This window comes from Scyliorhinus torazame, chromosome 16 (assembly GCF_047496885.1).
Source record: "Scyliorhinus torazame isolate Kashiwa2021f chromosome 16, sScyTor2.1, whole genome shotgun sequence".
Lineage (NCBI taxonomy): Eukaryota > Metazoa > Chordata > Chondrichthyes > Carcharhiniformes > Scyliorhinidae > Scyliorhinus > Scyliorhinus torazame.
The window spans coordinates 79,347,791-79,367,103 of record NC_092722.1 but is presented as its reverse complement, the minus strand read 5'-3'; the positions used below and the strand labels follow the sequence as shown (position 1 = coordinate 79,367,103).

The window sequence follows — 19,313 nt, the reverse complement described above, 5'->3', positions numbered from 1 at the left end:
AAACTGTGTAAACCCCCCAAACTGTGTAAACCCCCCAAACTGTGTAAACCCCTCAAACTGTGTAACCCCCTCAAACTGTATAAACTCCCAAACTGTGTAAACCCCTCAAACTGTGTAAACTCCTCAAACTGTGTAAACTCCCCAAACTGTGTAAATCCCTCCCAAACTGTGTAAATCCACCCCAAACTGTGTAAATCCCCCTCAAACTGTGTAAACCCCCCAAACTGTGTAAACTCCTCAAACTGTGTAAACTCCCCAAACTGTGTAAACGCCTCAAACTGTGTAAACCCCCCAAACTGTGTAAACTCCCCAAACTGTGTAAACCCTCCAAACTGTGTAAACCCCTCAAACGGTGTAAACCCCTCAAACCGTGTAATCCCCTCAAACTGTGTAAACCCCCCAAACTGTGTAAACCCCCCGAACTGTGTAAACCCCTCAAACTGTGTAAACCCCCCAAACTGTGTAAACCCCTCAAACTGTGTAAACCCCCCAAACTGTGTAAACCCCTCAAACTGTGTAAACTCGTCAAACTGTGTAAACTCCCCAAACTGTGTAAACCCCTCAAACTGTATAAAACCCCCATACTGCATAAACCCCCAGACTGTGTAAAACCCCCAAACTGCATAAACCCCCAGACTGTGTAAACCCCCCAAACTGTGTAAACTCTTCAAACTGAGTAAACCATCCAAACTGCATAAACCCCCCAAACTGTGTAAACCCTCCAAACTGTGTAAACCCCCAAAACGGTGTAAACCCCCCAAACTGTGTAAACTCCCCAAACTGTGTAAATCCCCCCAAACTGTGTAAACCTCCCAAACTGTGTAAACCCCCCAAACTGTGTAAACCCCCAAAACGGTGTAAACCCCCCAAACTGTGCAAACCCCCAAACTGTGTAAACCCCAAACTGTGTAAACCCCCCAAACTGTGTAAACTCCTCAAACTGTGTAAATCCCTCCCAAACTGTGTAAATCCTCCCCAAACTGTGTAAACCCCCCAAACTGCGTAAACTCCTCAAACTGTGTAAACTCCCCAAACTGTGTAAACCCCTCAAACTGTGTAAACCCCCCAAACTTTGTAAACTCCCCAAACTGTGTTAACCCTCCAAACTGTGTAAACCCCCCAAGCTGTGTAAACCCCCCAAACTGTGTAAACCCCCCAAACTGTGTAAACTCACCAAACTGTGTAAACCCCCCAAACTGTGTAAACCCCCCCAACTGTGCAAACCCCCCAAACTGTGTAAACCCCAAACTGTGTAAACCCCCCAAACTGTGTAAACTCCCCAAACTGTGTAAATCCCTCAAACTGTGTAAACCCCTCAAACTGTGTAAACTCCCCAAACTGTGTAAATCCCCCCCAAACTGTGTAAACCCCCCAAACTGTGTAAACCCCCCAAACTGTGTAAACCCCTCAAACTGTGTAAACCCCTCAAACTGTATAAACATCCAAACTGTGTAAACCCCCCAAACTGTGTAAACTCCTCAAACTGTGTAAACTCCCCAAACTGTGTAAACGCCCCAGACTGTGTAAAACCCCCAAACTGCATAAACTCCCCAAACTGTGTAAACCCCCCAAACTGTGTAAACTCCTCAAACTGAGTAAACCCCCCAAACTGCATAAACCCCCCAAACTGTGTAAACCCTCCAAACTGTGTAAACCCCCAAAACGGTGTAAACCCCCCAAACTGTGTAAACTCCCCAAACTGTGCAAATCCCCCCAAACTGTGTAAATCCCCCCCAAACTGTGTAAACCCCCCAAACTGCGTAAACTCCTCAAACTGTGTAAACTCCCCAAACTGTGTAAACCCCTTAAACTGTGTAAACCCCCCAAACTGTGTAAACCCCCCAAACTGTGGAAACCCCCCAAACTGTGGAAACTCCCCAAACTGTGTAAACTCCCCAAACTGTGTAAACCCCCCAAACTGTGTAAACCCCCCAAACTGTGTAAACCCCCCAAACTGTGTAAACCCCCCAAACTGTGTAAACCCCCCAAACTGAGAAAAACCCCCAAACTGTGTAAACCCGTCAAACTGCGTAAACCCCCCAAACTGTGTAAACTACTCAAACTGTGTAAATCCCTCCCAAACTGTGTAAATCCCCCCCCAAACTGTGTAAACCCCCCAAACTGCGTAAACTCCTCAAACTGTGTAAACTCCCCAAACTGTGTAAACCCCTCAAACTGTGTAAACCCCCCAAACTGTGTAAACCCCCCAAACTGTGGAAACCCCCCAAACTGTGTAAACTCCCCAAACTGTGTAAACCCCCCAAACTGTGTAAACCCCCCAAACTGTGTAAACCCCCCAAACTGTGTAAACCCCCCAAACTGTGTAAACCCCACAAACTGTGTAAACCCCCCAAACTGAGAAAACCCCCCAAACTGTGTAAACCCCCAAAACGGTGTAAACCCCCCAAACTGTGCAAACCCCCCAAACTGTGCAAACCCCCCAAACTGTGTAAACCCCAAACTGTGTAAACCCCCCAAACTGTGTAAACTCCCCAACCAGTGTAAACCCCTCAAACTGTGTAAACCCCTCAAACTGTGTAAACCCCCCAACTGTGTAAACCCCCCCAAACTGTGTAAACCCCCCAAACTGTGTAAACCCCCCAAACTGTCTAAACCCCTCAAACTGTGTAAACCTCCCAAACTGTATAAACCCCCCAAACTGTGTAAACCCCCCAAACTGTGTAACCCCCCAAACTGTGTAAACCCCCAAAACTGTGTAAACTCCCCAAACTGTGTAAACTCCCCAAACTGTGTAAACCCCCAAACTGTGTAAACCCCCAAACTGTGTAAACCTCCCAAACGTGAAAAACCCCCAAACAGTGTAAACCCGCAAACGGAGTAAACCCCCCAAACTGTGTAAACCACCCGAAACTGTGTAAACTCACCAAACTTTGTAAACCCCAAACTGTGTAAATGCCCCAAACTGTGTAAACGCCCCAAACTGTGTAAACCCCCAAACTGTGTAAACCCCAAACTGTGTAAATGCCCCAAACTGTGTAAACGCCCCAAACTGTGTAAACCCCCAAACTGTGTAAACTCCAAAACTATGTAAACGCCCGAAACTGTGGAAACTCCCCAAACTGTGTAGACTCCAAAACTGTGTAAACCCCCAAACTGTGTAAACTCCAAAACTATGTAAACCCCCAAACTGTGCAAACCCCCCAAACCTTGTGTAAACACTTCAAACTGTATAAACCCCCCCAAACTGTGTAAACTCACCAAACTGTGTAAACCCGCAAAACTGTGTAAACTCCCCAAACTGTGTAAACTCGCCATACTGTGTAAACCCCCCAAACTGTGTAAAACCCTCAAACTGTGTAAACTCCCCAAACTGTGTACACCCCTCAAACTGTGTAAACCCCCCAAACTGTGTAAACCCCTCAAACTTTGTAAACTCCTCAAACTGTGTAAACTCCCCAAACTGTGTAAACACCTCAAACTGTATAAACCCCTCAAACTGTGTAAAACCCCCTAACTGCATAAACCCCCAGACTGTGTAAAACCCCCAAACTGCATAAACCCCAGACTGTGTAAACCCCCCAAACTGTGTAAACTCCTCAAACTGTGTAAACCCCACAAACTGCATAAACCCCCCAAACTGTGGAAACCCTCCAAACTGTGTAAACCCCCAAAACGGTGTAAACCCCCCAAACTGTGTAAACTCCCCAAACTGTGTAAATCCCCCCCAAAACTGTGTAAACCCCCAAAACTGTGTAACCCCCCCAAACTGTGTAAACCCCTCAAACTGCGTAAACCCCTCAAACTGTATAAACTCCCAAACTGTGTAAACCCCCCAAACTGTGTAAACTCCTCAAACTGTGTAAATCCCTCACAAACTGTGTAAATCCCCCCCAAACTGTGTAAACCCCCCAAATTGTGTAAACTCCTCAAATTGTGTAAACTTCCCAAACTGTGTAAACCCCTCAAACTGTGTAAACCCCCCAAACTGTGTAAACTCCCCAAACTGTGGAAACCCTCCGAACTGTGTAAACCCCCCAAACTGTGGAAACCCCCCAAACTGCGTAAACTTCCCAAACTGTGTAAACCCCCAAACTGTGTAAACCCCCCAAACTGTGTAAACTCCTCAAACTGTGTAAATCCCTCCCAAGCTGTGTAAATCCCCCCCAAACTGTGTAAACCCCCCAAACTGTGTAAACTCGTCAAATTGTGTAAACTCCCCAAACTGTGTAAACCCCTCAAACTGTGTAAACCCCCAAACTGTGTAAACTCCCCAAACTGTGGAAACCCTCCAAACTGTGTAAACCCCCCAAACTGTGGAAACCCCCCAAACTGTGTAAACTCCCCAAACTGTGTAAACCCCCCAAACTGTGTAAACCCCCCAAACTGTGTAAACCCCCTAAACTGTGTAAACCCCCCAAACTGTGTAAACTCACCAAACTGTGTAAACCCCCCAAACTGTGTAAACTCCTCAAACTGTGTAAATCCCTCCCAAACTGTGTAAATCCTCCCCAAACTGTGTAAACCCCTCAAACTGCGTAAACTCCTCAAACTGTGTAAACTCCCCAAACTGTGTAAACCCCTCAAACTGTGTAAACCCCCCAAACTGTGTAAACTCCCCAAACTGTGTTAACCCTCCAAACTGTGTAAACCCCCCAAGCTGTGTAAACCCCCCAAACTGTGTAAACCCCCCAAACTGTGTAAACTCACCAAACTGTGTAAACCCCCCAAACTGTGTAAACCCCCCAAACTGTGCAAACCCCCCAAACTGTGTAAACCCCAAACTGTGTAAACCCCCCAAACTGTGTAAACTCCCCAAACTGTGTAAATCCCTCAAACTGTGTAAACCCCTCAAACTGTGTAAACTCCCCAAACTGTGTAAATCCCCCCCAAACTGTGTAAACCCCCCAAACTGTGTAAACCCCCCAAACTGTGTAAACCCCTCAAACTGTGTAAACCCCTCAAACTGTATAAACACCCAAACTGTGTAAACCCCCAAACTGTGTAAACTCCTCAAACTGTGTAAACTCCCCAAACTGTGTAAACGCCCCAGACTGTGTAAAACCCCCAAACTGCATAAACTCCCCAAACTGTGTAAACCCCCCAAACTGTGTAAACTCCTCAAACTGAGTAAACCCCCCAAACTGCATAAACCCCCCAAACTGTGTAAACCCTCCAAACTGTGTAAACCCCCAAAACGGTGTAAACCCCCCAAACTGTGTAAACTCCCCAAACTGTGCAAATCCCCCCAAACTGTGTAAATCCCCCCCCAAACTGTGTAAACCCCCCAAACTGCGTAAACTCCTCAAACTGTGTAAACTCCTTAAACTGTGTAAACCCCCCAAACTGTGTAAACCCCCCAAACTGTGGAAACCCCCCAAACTGTGGAAACTCCCCAAACTGTGTAAACTCCCCAAACTGTGTAAACCCCCCAAACTGTGTAAACCCCCCAAACTGTGTAAACCCCCCAAACTGTGTAAACCCCCCAAACTGTGTAAACCCCCCAAACTGAGAAAAACCCCCAAACTGTGTAAACCCGTCAAACTGCGTAAACCCCCCAAACTGTGTAAACTACTCAAACTGTGTAAATCCCTCCCAAACTGTGTAAATCCCCCCCAAAACTGTGTAAACCCCCCAAACTGCGTAAACTCCTCAAACTGTGTAAACTCCCCAAACTGTGTAAACCCCTCAAACTGTGTAAACCCCCCAAACTGTGTAAACCCCCCAAACTGTGGAAACCCCCCAAACTGTGTAAACCCCCCAAACTGTGTAAACCCCCCAAACTGTGTAAACCCCCCAAACTGTGTAAACCCCCCAAACTGTGTAAACCCCACAAACTGTGTAAACCCCCCAAACTGAGAAAACCCCCCAAACTGTGTAAACCCCCAAAACGGTGTAAACCCCCCAAACTGTGCAAACCCCCCAAACTGTGCAAACCCCCCAAACTGTGTAAACCCCAAACTGTGTAAACCCCCCAAACTGTGTAAACTCCCCAACCAGTGTAAACCCCTCAAACTGTGTAAACCCCTCAAACTGTGTAAACCCCCCAAACTGTGTAAACCCCCCCAAACTGTGTAAACCCCCCAAACTGTGTAAACCCCCCAAACTGTCTAAACCCCTCAAACTGTGTAAACCTCCCAAACTGTATAAACCCCCCAAACTGTGTAAACCCCCCAAACTGTGTAACCCCCCAAACTGTGTAAACCCCCAAAACTGTGTAAACTCCCCAAACTGTGTAAACTCCCCAAACTGTGTAAACCCCCAAACTGTGTAAACCCCCAAACTGTGTAAACCTCCCAAACGTGAAAAACCCCCAAACAGTGTAAACCCGCAAACGGAGTAAACCCCCCAAACTGTGTAAACCACCCGAAACTGTGTAAACTCACCAAACTTTGTAAACCCCAAACTGTGTAAATGCCCCAAACTGTGTAAACGCCCCAAACTGTGTAAACCCCCAAACTGTGTAAACCCCAAACTGTGTAAATGCCCCAAACTGTGTAAACGCCCCAAACTGTGTAAACCCCCAAACTGTGTAAACTCCAAAACTGTGTAAACGCCCGAAACTGTGGAAACTCCCCAAACTGTGTAGACTCCAAAACTGTGTAAACACCCCGATCTGAGTAAACTCCCCATACTGTGTAAACCCCCAAACTGTGCAAACCCCCCAAACCTTGTGTAAACACTTCAAACTGTATAAACCCCCCCAAACTGTGTAAACTCACCAAACTGTGTAAACCCGCAAAACTGTGTAAACTCCCCAAACTGTGTAAACCCGCCATACTGTGTAAACCCCTCAAACTGTGTAAACTCCACAAACTGTGTACACCCCTCAAACTGTGTAAACCCCCCAAACTGTGTAAACCCCTCAAACTTTGTAAACTCCTCAAACTGTGTAAACTCCCCAAACTGTGTAAAACCCCCTAACTGCATAAACCCCCAGACTGTGTAAAACCCCCAAACTGCATAAACCCCAGACTGTGTAAACCCCCCAAACTGTGTAAACTCCTCAAACTGTGTAAACCCTACAAACTGCATAAACCCCCCAAACTGTGGAAACCCTCCAAACTGTGTAAACCCCCAAAACGGTGTAAACCCCCCAAACTGTGTAAACTCCCCAAACTGTGTAAATCCCCCCCAAAACTGTGTAAACCCCCAAAACTGTGTAACCCCCCCAAACTGTGTAAACCCCTCAAACTGCGTAAACCCCTCAAACTGTATAAACTCCCAAACTGTGTAAACCCCCCAAACTGTGTAAACTCCTCAAACTGTGTAAATCCCTCCCAAACTGTGTAAATCCCCCCCAAACTGTGTAAACCCCCCAAATTGTGTAAACTCCTCAAATTGTGTAAACTTCCCAAACTGTGTAAACCCCTCAAACTGTGTAAACCCCCCAAACTGTGTAAACTCCCCAAACTGTGGAAACCCTCCGAACTGTGTAAACCCCCCAAACTGTGGAAACCCCCCAAACTGCGTAAACTTCCCAAACTGTGTAAACCCCCAAACTGTGTAAACCCCCCAAACTGTGTAAACTCCTCAAACTGTGTAAATCCCTCCCAAGCTGTGTAAATCCCCCCCAAACTGTGTAAACCCCCCAAACTGTGTAAACTCGTCAAATTGTGTAAACTCCCCAAACTGTGTAAACCCCTCAAACTGTGTAAACCCCCAAACTGTGTAAACTCCCCAAACTGTGGAAACCCTCCAAACTGTGTAAACCCCCCAAACTGTGGAAACCCCCCAAACTGTGTAAACTCCCCAAACTGTGTAAACCCCCCAAACTGTGTAAACCCCCCAAACTGTGTAAACCCCCTAAACTGTGTAAACCCCCCAAACTGTGTAAACTCACCAAACTGTGTAAACCCCTCAAACTGTGTAAACCCCCCAAACTGTGTAAACCCCCCAAACTGTGTAAACCCCCCAAACTGGTAAACCCCCCAAACTGTGTCAACTCACCAAACTGTGTAAACCCCCCAAACTGTGCAAACACCCCAAACTGTGTAAACCCCAAACTGTGTAAACCCCCCAAACTGTGTAAACTCCCCAAACTGTGTAAACCACTCAAACTGTGTAAACCCCTCAAACTGTGTAAACTCCCCAAACTGTGTAAATCCCCCCAAGCTGTGTAAACCTCCCAAACTGTGTAAACCCCTCAAACTGTATAAACTCCCAAATTGTGTAACCCCCCCAAACTGTGTAAACTCCTCAAACTGTGTAAACTCCCCAAACTGTGTAAATCCCTCCCAAACTGTGTAAATCCCCCCCAAACTGTGTAAATCCCCCCAATTTGTGTAAACCCCCCAAACTGTGTAAACTCCTCAAACTGTGTAAACCCCTCAAACTGTGTAAACCCCCCAAACTGTGTAAACTCCCCAAACTGTGTAAACACTCGAAACTGTGTAAACCCCCCAAACTGTGTAAACCCCCCAAACTGTGTAAACTCCCCAAACTGTGTAAACTCCCCAAACTGTGTAAACCCCCCAAACTGTGTAAACTCACCAAACTGTGTAAACCCCCCAAACTGTGTAAACCCCCCAAACTGTGTAAACCACCCAAACTGTATAAACCCCCCACACCGTGTAAACTCCCCAAACTGTGTAAACCCCCCAAACTGTGTAAACCCCCCAAATTGTGTCAACCCCCCCAAACTGCATAACCCCCCCCCCCCAAACTGTGTCAACCCCCAAACTGTGTCAACCCCAAACTGTGTAAACCCCCTCAAATTGTGTATACTCCACAAACTGAAGAACTCCCCAAACTGTGAAAGCTCCCCAAGCTGTGTAAACCCCCAAACTGTATAAAAGCCCCAAACTGTGTAAACCCCCCAAACTGTGTAAACTCCCCAAACTGTGTAAACCCCTCAAACTGTGTAAACCCCTCAAACTGTGTAAACTCCCCAAACTGTGTAAATACCCCCAAACTGTGTAAACCCCCCAAACTGTGTAAACCCCCCAAACTGTGTAAACCCCTCAAACTGTGTAAACCCCTCAAACTGTATAAACTCCCAAATTGTGTAAACCCCCCAAACTGTGTAAACTCCTCAAACTGTGTAAACTCCCCAAACTGTGTAAATCCCTCCCAAACTGTGTAAACCCCCCCCAAACTGTGTAAATCCCCGCAATTTGTGTAAACCCCCCAAACTGTGTAAACTCCTCAAACTGTGTAAACCCCTCAAACTGTGTAAACCCCCCAAACTGTGTAAACTCCCCAAACTGTGTAAACACTCCAAACTGTGTCAAACCCCCTAACTGCATAACCCCCCAGACTGTGTAAAACCCCCAAACTGCATAAACCCCAGACTGTGTAAACCCCCCAAACTGTGTAAACTCCTCAAACTGTGTAAACCCCACAAACTGCATAAACCCCCCAAACTGTGGAAACCCTCCAAACTGTGTAAACCCCCAAAACGGTGTAAACCCCCCAAACTGTGTAAACTCCCCAAACTGTGTAAATCCCCCCCAAAACTGTGTAAACCCCCAAAACTGTGTAACCCCCCCAAACTGTGTAAACCCCTCAAACTGCGTAAACCCCTCAAACTGTATAAACTCCCAAACTGTGTAAACCCCCCAAACTGTGTAAACTCCTCAAACTGTGTAAATCCCTCCCAAACTGTGTAAATCCCCCCCAAACTGTGTAAACCCCCCAAATTGTGTAAACTCCTCAAATTGTGTAAACTTCCCAAACTGTGTAAACCCCTCAAACTGTGTAAACCCCCCAAACTGTCTAAACTCCCCAAACTGTGGAAACCCTCCAAACTGTGAAAACCCCCCAAACTGTGGAAACCCCCCAAACTGCGTAAACTTCCCAAACTGTGTAAACCCCCAAACTGTGTAAACTCCCCAAACTGTGTAAACCCCTCAAACTGTGTAAACCCCTCAAACTGTGTAAACTCCCCAAACTGTGTAAATACCCCCAAACTGTGTAAACCCCCCAAACTGTGTAAACCCCCCAAACTGTGTAAACCCCTCAAACTGTGTAAACCCCTCAAACTGTATAAACTCCCAAATTGTGTAAACCCCCCAAACTGTGTAAACTCCTCAAACTGTGTAAACTCCCCAAACTGTGTAAATCCCTCCCAAACTGTGTAAACCCCCCCCCCAAACTGTGTAAATCCCCCCAATTTGTGTAAACCCCCAAACTGTGTAAACTCCTCAAACTGTGTAAACCCCTCAAACTGTGTAAACCCCCCAAACTGTGTAAACTCCCCAAACTGTGTAAACACTCCAAACTGTGTAAAACCCCCTAACTGCATAAACCCCCAGACTGTGTAAAACCCCCAAGCTGCATAAACCCCAGACTGTGTAAACCCCCCAAACTGTGTAAACTCCTCAAACTGTGTAAACCCCACAAACTGCATAAACCCCCCAAACTGTGGAAACCCTCCAAACTGTGTAAACCCCCAAAACGGTGTAAACCCCCCTAACTGTGTAAACTCCCCAAACTGTGTAAATCCCCCCCAAAACTGTGTAAACCCCCAAAACTGTGTAACCCCCCCAAACTGTGTAAACCCCTCAAACTGCGTAAACCCCTCAAACTGTATAAACTCCCAAACTGTGTAAACCCCCCAAACTGTGTAAACTCCTCAAACTGTGTAAATCCCTCCCAAGCTGTGTAAATCCCCCCCAAACTGTGTAAACCCCCCAAACTGTGTAAACTCGTCAAATTGTGTAAACTCCCCAAACTGTGTAAACCCCTCAAACTGTGTAAACCCCCAAACTGTGTAAACTCCCCAAACTGTGGAAACCCCTCAAACTGTGCAAACCCCCCAAACTGTGTAAACCCCCCAAACTGTGTCAACCCCGCAAACTGTGTAAACCCCCCAAACTGTGTAAACCCCCCAAACTGTGTAAACTCTCCAAACTGTGTAAAATCCCCAATCTGTGTAAACCCCCCTCCAAACTGCATAAACTCCCAGACAGTGTAAACCCCCAAACTGTGTAAACCTCCCAAATGGAGTAAACCCCCCCAAACTGTGTAAACTCCCCAAACTGTGTAATCTCCCCAAACTGTGTAAACCCCCCGAACTGTGTAAATCCCCTAGAACTGTGTAAACTCCCCAAATGTGTAAACTCCCCAAACTGTGTAAACCCCCCAAATTGTGTAAACCCCAAACTGTGTAAACCCCCCAAACTGTGTAAACCCCCCAAACTGTGTAAACTCACCAAACTGTGTAAACTCGTTAAACTGTGTAAACCCCCAAACTGTGTAAATCCCCCAAACTGTGTAAACTCCCCAAACTGTGTAAACTCGTCAAACTGTGTAAACCCCCCAAACTGTGTAAACCCCCCAAACTGTGTAAACCCCCCAAACTGTGTAAACTCTCCAAACTGTGTAAAATCCCCAATCTGTGAAAACTCCCCAAACTCTGTAAACCCCCCAATCAGTGAAAACTCCCCAAACTCTGTAAACCCCCCAAACTGTGTAAACTCCCCAATCTGCGTAAACTCCCCAATCTGAGTAAACTCCCCAAACTGTGTAAACCCCTCCCCCAAACTGTGTAAACTCGCCAAATAGTGTAAACCCCCGAAACTGTGTAAACCCCCCCAAACTGTGTCATCTCGCCAAACTGTGTAAACCCGCAAAACTGTGTAAACTCCCCAAACTGTGTAAACTCGCCATACTGTGTAAACCCCCCAAACTGTGCAAACCAACCAAACTGTGCAAACTCCCATACTGTGTAAATTCCACAAACTGTGTAAACTCCCCAAACTGCGTACGCGCCCCAAACTGTGTAAATCCCCAAACTGTGTAAACCCCCCCAATCTGTGTAAATCGCCCCAAACTGTGTAAACGCCCCAAACTGTGTAAACCCCCCAAACTTTGTATACCCCTCAAACTGTGTAAATCACCCCAAACTGTGTAAACTCCCCAAATGTATAAACAACCCAAACTGTGTAAACCCCCCAAACTGTGTGACCCCCCTAAACTGTGTAAACTCACCAAACTGTGTAAACCCCCCAAACTGTGTAAACGCACCCCAAACTGTGAAAACCCCCCAAACTGTGTGAACCCCGCAAACTGTGTAAACTCCACAAACTGTGTAAAATACCCAAATTGTGTAAGCCCCCCAAATTGTGTGAACCCCCCAAATTGTGTAAACCCCCCAAACTGTGTAAACCCCCCAAACTGTGTAAAATCCCCAGGCTGTGCAAACCTCCCAAACTGTGTAAACCCCTCAAACTGTGTAAACCCCCCAAACTGTGTAAAATCCCCGGGCAGTGCAAACCTCCCAAACTGTGTAAACCCCTCTAACTGTGTAAACCCCCCAAACTGTGTAAAATCCCCAGACTATGCAAACCTCCCAAACTGTGTAAACTCCCCAAACTGTGTAAACTCCCCAAACTGTGTAAACCCCCAAACTGTGTAAACCCCCCAAACTGTGTCAACCCCCAAAACTGTGTAAACCCCTCAAACTATGTAAACTCCCCAAACTGTGTAAACCCCCCAAACTGTGTAAAATCCCGAGACTGTGCAAACCTCCCAAACTGTGTAAACTCCCAAACTGTGTAAACTCCCCAAACTGTGTAAACCCCCCAAACTGTGTCAACCCCTCAAACTGTGTAAACCCCCCAAACTGTGTAAACCCCCCAAACTGTGTAAACCCCCCAAACTGTGAAAACCCCCCAAACTGTGTAAACTCTCCAAACTGTGTAAAATCCCCAATCTGTGTAAACCCCCCCCCAAAAAAGTATAAACTCCCAGACAGTGTAAACCCCCAAAATGTGTAAACCTCCCAAATGGAGTAAACCCCCCAAACTGTGTAAACTCCCCAAACTGTGTAATCTCCCCAAACTGTGTCAACCCCCCGAACTGTGTAAATCCCCCAGAACTGTGTAAACTCCCCAAATGTGTAAACTCCCCAAACTGTGTAAATCCCCCAAATTGTGTAAACCCCCAAACTGTGTAAACCCCCGAAACTGTGTAAACTCCCCAAACTGTGTAAACTCGTCAAACTGTGTAAACCCCCAAACTGTGTAAATCCCCCAAACTGTATAAACTCCCCAAACTGTGTAAACTCGTCAAACAGTGTAAACCCCCCAAACCGTGTAAACTCTCCAATCTGTGTAAAATCCCCAATCTGTAAAAACTCCCCAAACTGTGTAAACCCCCCAAACTGAGTAAACTCCCCAAACTGTGTAAACCCCCCAAACTGTGTAAACTCCCCAAACTGTGTAAACCCCCCAAACTGTGTAAACCCCCCAAACTGTGTAAAATCCCCAATCTGTGAAAACTCCCCAAACTCTGTAAACCCTCCAATCTGTGAAAACTTCCCAATCTGAGTAAACTCCCCAAACTGTGTAAACCCCCCCCAAACTGTGTAAACTCGCCAAATAGTGTAAACCCCCGAAACTGTGTAAACCCCCCCCAAACTGTGTAATCTCGCCAAACAGTGTAAACCCGCAAAACTCTGTAAACTCCCCAAACTGTGTAAACTCGCCATACTGTGTAAACCCCCCAAACTGTGTAAACCCCCCAAACTGTGCAAACCAACCAAACTGTGTAAACTCCCAAACTGTGTAAACTCCACAAACTGTGTAAACTCCCCAAACTGTGTACGCGCCCCAAACTGTGTACGCGCCCCAAACTGTGTAAACCCCCCCAATCTGTGTAAATCGCCCCAAACTGTGTAAACGCCCCAAACTGTGTAAACCCCCCAAACTGTGTCAACACCTCAAACTGTGTAAACCCCCCAAACTGTGTAAACCCCCCAAACTGTGTAAAATCCCCAGGCTGTGCAAACCTCCCAACCTGTGTAAACCCCTCAAACCGTGTAAACCCCCCAAACTGTGTAAAATCCCCAGACTATGCAAACCTCCCAAACTGTGTAAACTCCCAAACTGTGTAAACTCCCCAAACTGTGTAAACTCCCCAAACTGTGTAAACCCCTCAAACTGTGTAAACTCCCCAAACTGTGTAAACCCCCCAAACTGTGTAAAATCCCCACACTGTGCGAACCTCCCAAACTGTGTAAACTCCCAAACTGTGTAAACTCCCCAAACTGTGTAAACTCCCCAAACTGTGTAAACCCCCCAAACTGTGTCAACCCCTCAAGCTGTGTAAACCCCCCAAACTGTGTAAACCCCCCAAACTGTGTCAACCCCCCAAACTGTGTAAACCCCCCAAACTGTGTAAACCCCCCAAACTGTGTAAACCCCCCAAACTGTGTAAACCCCCCAAACTGTGTAAACTCTCCAAACTGTGTAAAATTCCCAATCTGTGTAAACCCCCCCAAACTGTATAAACTCCCAGACAGTGTAAACCCCCAAACTGTGTAAACCTACCAAATGGTGTAAACACCCCCAAACTGTGTAAACTCCCCAAACTGTGTAAACTCCCAAAACTGTGTAATCTCCCCAAACTGTGTAAAGCCCCCGAACTGTGTAAATCCCCCAGAACTGTGTAAACTCCCCAAATGTGTAAACTCCCCAAACTGTGTAAACCCCCCAAATTGTGTAAACCCCCAAACTGTGTAAACCCCCCAAACTGTGTAAACCCCCTAAACTGTGTAATCTCCCCAAACTGCGAAAACCCCCCAAACTGTGTAAACTCTCCCAAACTGTGTAAACCCCCCGAACTGTGTAAATCCCCCTGAACTGTGTAAATCCCCCAGAACTGTGTAAAATCCCCAAACTGTGTACACCCCCCAAACTGTGTAAACCCCCCAAAGTACGTAAACCCCCCAAACTGTGTAAACCCCTCCCAAACTGCGTAAACTTGTCAAACTGTGTAAACCCGCCAAACTGTGTAAACTTCCCAAACTGTGCAAACTCCCCAAACTGTGTAAAGTCGTCAAACTGTGTAAACCCCCCAAACTGTGTAAACGACCCCCAAAACTGTGTAAACTCGCCAAACTGCGTAAACTCCCCAAACTGTGTAAAATCCCAAAACTGTGTAAACTCCCCAAACTGTGTAAACTCTCCAAACTGTGTAAAATCCCCAAACTGTGTAAACTCCCCAAACTCTGTAAACCCCCCGAACTGTGTAAACTCCCCAAACTGTGTAAAACCCCCCAAACTGTGTAAACGCCCAAAACTGTGTAACCCCTCCCAAACTGTGTAATCTCGCCAAACTATGTAGACCCCCCAAACTGTGTAATCCCCCCCAAACTGTAAATTCCCCAAACTGTGTAAACCCGCCAAACTGTGTAAACCCCACCAAACTGTGTAAACCCCCCAAACTGTGTAAATTGCACAAACTGTGTAAACCCCCCAAACTGTGTGAACCCCCCAAACTGTGTAAACTCCCCAAACTGTGAAAAACCCCCAAACTGTGGAAACCCCCCAAACTGTGTAAACCCCCCAAACTGTGTAAATCCCCCTGAACTGTGTAAACTCCCCAAACTGTGTAAACTCCCCAAACTGTGTAAACCCCCCAAACTGTATAAACCCCAATCTGTGTAAATCTCCCCAAACTGTGCAAACGCCCAAAACTGTGTAAACTCTCCCAAACTGTGTAAACCCCCCGAACTGTGTAAATCCCCCTGAACTGTGTAAATCCCCCTGAACTGGGTAAAATCCCCAAACTGTGTAAACCCCCCAAACTGTGTAAACCCCCCCAAACTATGTAAACCCCCCAAACTGTGTAAACCCCTCCCAAACTGTGTAAACTCGTCAAACTGTGTAAACCCGCCAAACTGTGTAAATCCCCCCCAAACTGTGTAGACTCCCCAAACTGTGTAAACCCCCAAACTTTGTAAGCCCCCCAAACTGTGTAAAATCCCCAAACTGTGTAAACCCCCCAAACTGTGTAAACCCCCCAAACTGTGTAAACTCCCCAATCTGTGTAAATCCCCCCCAAACTGTGTAAATCCACCCCAAACTGTGTAAATCCCCCCAAACTGTGTAAATCCCCCCCAAACTGTGTAAACTCCCCAAACTGTGTAAACGCCCCAAACTGTGTAAACCCCAAACTGTGTAAATGCCCCAAACTGTGTAAACGCACCAAACTGTGTAAACCCCAAACTGTGTAAACCCCCTCAAACAGTGTAAACCCCCCCAAACTATGTAAACTCGCCAAACTGTGTAAACCCCCCAAACTGTGTAAACCCCCCCAAACTGTGTAAACCCCCCAAACTGTGTAAACCCCCCAAACTGTGTAAAATCCCAAAACTGTGTAAACTCCCCAAACTGTGTAAACTCTCCAAACTGTGTAAAATCCCCAAACTGTGTAAACTCCCCAAACTCTGTAAACCCCCCGAACTGTGTAAACTCCCCAAACTGTGTAAAACCCCCCAAACTGTGTAAACGCCCAAAACTGTGTAACCCCTCCCAAACTGTGTAATCTCGCCAAACTATGTAGACCCCCCAAACTGTGTAATCCCCCCCAAACTGTAAATTCCCCAAACTGTGTAAACCCCCCAAACTGTGTAAACCCCACCACACTGTGTAAACCCCCCAAACTGTGTAAATTGCACAAACTGTGTAAACCCCCCAAACTGTGTAAACCCCCCAAACTGTGTAAACTCCCCAAACTGTGAAAAACCCCCAAACTGTGGAAACCCCCCAAACTGTGTAAACCCCCCGAACTGTGTAAATCCCCCTGAACTGTGTAAACTCCCCAAACTGTGTAAACTCCCCAAACTGTGTAAACCCCCCAAACTGTATAAACCCCAACCTGTGTAAATCTCCCCAAACTGTGCAAACGCCCAAAACTGTCTAAACTCTCCCAAACTGTGTAAACCCCCCGAACTGTGTAAATCCCCCTGAACTGTGTAAATCCCTCTGAACTGTGTAAAATCCCCAAACTGTGTAAACCTCCCAAACTGTGTAAACCCCCCCAAACTATGTAAACCCCCCAAACTATGTAAACCCCTCCCAAACTGTGTAAACTCGTCAAACTGTGTAAACCCGCCAAACTGTGTAAATCCCCCCCAAACTGTGTAGACTCCCCAAACTGTGTAAACCCACTAACTGTGTAAGCCCCCCAAACTGTGTAAACCCCCCAAACTGTGTAAAATCCCCAAACTGTGTAAACCCCCCAAACTGTGTAAACCCCCAAACTGTGTAAACTCCCCAAACTGTGTAAACCCCCCAAACTGTGTAAACTCCCCAAACTGTGTAAACTCCCCAAACTGTGTAAACTCCCCAAACTGTGTAAATCCACCCCAATCTGCGTAAATCCCCCCCAAACTGTGTAAATCCACCCCAAACTGTGTAAATCCCCCCAAACTGTGTAAATCCCCCCCAAACTATGTAAACTCCCCAAACTGTGTAAACTCCCCAAACTGTGTAAACCCCCAAACTGTGTAAACCCCCCAAACTGTGTAAACCCCAAACTGTGTAAATGCCCCAAACTGTGTAAACGCACCAAACTGTGTAAACCCCAAACTGTGTAAACCCCCTCAAACAGTGTAAACCCCCCCAAACTATGTAAACTCGCCAAACTGTGTAAACCCCCCAAACTGTGTAAACCCCCCCAAACTGTGTAAACCCCCCAAACTGTGTAACCCCCCCAAACTGTGTAAACCCCCCAAACTGTGTAAACCCCAAACTGTGTAACCCCCCCAAACTGTGTAAATACCCCCAAACTGTGTAAACCCCCAAACTGTGAAACCCCCCCAAACTGTGTAAACCCCCCAAGCTGTGTCAACCCCAAACTGTGTAAACGCCCCAAACTGTGTAAACCCCCAAACTGTGTAAACTCCAAAACTGTGTCAACCCCCCAAACTGTGTAAACCCCCCAAACTGTGTAAACACTCCAAACTGTGTAAACACTCCAAACTGTGTAAACCCCCAAACTGTGTAAACCCCCAAACTGTGTAAACCCCCCAAACTGTGTAAACACCCAAACTGTGTGATCCCCCAAACTGTGTGAACCCCCAAACTGCGTAAACCCCCCAAACTGTGAAAACCCCCCCAAACTGTGTAAATTGCACAAACCGTGTCAACCCCCCAAACTGTGTAAACCCCCCAAACTGTGTAAACACCCAGACTGTGTAAACTCCCCAAACTGTGTAAACCCCAATCTGTGTAAATCTCCCCAAACTGTGCAAACGCCCAAAACTGTGTAAACTCTCCCAAACTGTGTAAACCCCCCGAACTGTGTAAATCCCCCTGAACTGTGTAAATCCCCCTGAACTGTGTAAAATCCCCAAACTGTGTACACCCCCCAAACTGCGTAAACCCCCCAAACTATGTAAACCCCCCAAACTGTGTAAACCCCTCCCAAACTGTGTAAACTTCCCAAACTGTGCAAACTCACCAAACTGTGTAAACCCCCCAAACTGTGTAAACCCCTCAACCTGTGTAAATCCCCCCAAACTGTGTAAATCCCCCCCAAACTGTGTAAACCCCCAAACTGTGTAAACCTCCCAAACTGTGTAAACCCCAAACTGTGTAAACGCCCCAAACTGTGTAAACGCCCCAAACTGTGTAAACCCCCAAACTGTGTAAACCCCCCCAAACTATGTAATCTCGCCAAGCTGTGTAAACCCCCCAAGCTGTGTAAACCCCCCCAAACTGTGTAAACCCCCCAAACTGTGTAAATCCCCCATACGGTGCAAACCCCCCAAACTGTGGTACACCTCACCACACCTGTCCCCCCTTCCCCCAGGGGTTCGGGTTGACAGGTAACATTCGTGCCACACATTCCAGGCAATGACCATCTTCAACAAGAGAGTCTCACAATCTTCCCCCCTTTGATATTCAATGGCATTGTCATTGTTGAATCCTCTGTCCAGTCCCCCCCCACCACCCCCACAACTAACATTATTCATTCTGGGGGTTACCATTGACCAGAAACTGAAGTGGGAACAGCCATATAAATACTGTGGCGACCAAAGCAGGTCAGAGGCTGAGAATCCTGTGGAGGGTAACTCACTTCCTGACTTCCCCCAAAGCCTGTCCACCATCAACAAGGACACAAGTCAGGAGTGTGATGGGAAACTCTCCCACTCGCCTGGGTGCGTGCGGCTCCCAGCAACACTCGAGAAGCTCAACACCACCCAGGACAAAGCAGCCCTGCTCAATCGACACGCTAACCACAAGCATTCACTCTCTCCTCCACTGACACACAGTGGCAGCCGTGTGTGCCGTCTGCAAGACGCACCGCAGAGACTCCCAAGCACCTTCCAAACCCACCATCTCTACCGTCTAGAAGGACAGGGGAGGGCAGCAAACACATGGGGAACCCCCACCGCCTGCACATTCCCCCTCTGAGCTCCCCACACTCACCATCCCGACTGGTACATGTTTTTGGCCTTTCCTTCACTGTCGCCGGGAATCCTGGATCCCCCTCTCTAAGGCCCCGTGGGTGTAGCTACACCACACAGGGACTGCAGCGAGTCCAAGATGGCGGCTCACCCACCACCTTCTCAAGGAGGGCAATTAGGGTTGAGGGATAAACTCTGGGCTGAGACAGCG

The 19,313-nt window shown here is 47.1% G+C and overlaps 1 protein-coding gene across 5 annotated transcripts in view; it reads right to left on the bottom strand.

Annotated features, from left to right (window-relative positions):
• Nucleotides 1-19,313, bottom strand: part of LOC140392896 (glutathione S-transferase kappa 1-like) — an 80,129-nt gene that overhangs the window by 20,386 nt on the left and 40,430 nt on the right. The gene's annotated exons all lie outside the window — the stretch shown is intronic.